This window comes from Erythrolamprus reginae, chromosome Z, assembly GCF_031021105.1.
Source record: "Erythrolamprus reginae isolate rEryReg1 chromosome Z, rEryReg1.hap1, whole genome shotgun sequence".
NCBI lineage: Eukaryota > Metazoa > Chordata > Lepidosauria > Squamata > Dipsadidae > Erythrolamprus > Erythrolamprus reginae.
In genome coordinates, this window is record NC_091963.1 from 139,279,062 (window position 1) to 139,279,548 (window position 487).

General features: G+C 35.3%; 1 non-coding gene across 1 annotated transcript; it reads right to left on the bottom strand.

Annotated features, from left to right (window-relative positions):
* Positions 1–215: 215 nt before the first annotated feature.
* On the bottom strand, positions 216–287 carry TRNAP-AGG (transfer RNA proline (anticodon AGG)). Its single transcript has one exon. It is a non-coding gene; the product is annotated as a tRNA-Pro (tRNA).
* Positions 288–487: the final 200 nt, after the last annotated feature.

Here is a 487-nt window from a genome sequence, read left to right on the forward strand (position 1 = left end):
GAATGCGCTTCCTGTCAAGCTGTCCCACAACTTGCATTTTTTTTTAAAAAAAAAGGTAATGGTAATACAAAATATAAAATGCAGATCCTTAAGGGGGGAAAAAGTTGTGTAAAACATTCATGTAAAATAGCTGTGCTTATCTAAAGTTATTTCCACATCTGGATAGGATTATACTGTTTTATTTATTTATTTATTTTTATTGTTGTTTCAAAAAAGGGCTCGTCCGGGATTTGAACCCGGGACCTCTCGCACCCTAAGCGAGAATCATACCCCTAGACCAACGAGCCAGCTGACAAGAAAAATATCCATATAACTCTCTACTGTACGTTAAATAATTACTATATGCCACGTTGGGATGTAGAATAAGCATTCTGTATGTGGGCAATAGTTACACCATCTAGTGGTACAAATGCATTATTGCATACAACTTTTTTTCCTCCCATTCAATCATGTACGATTCTAATGGCACCTTTAGTAATATTGTTTA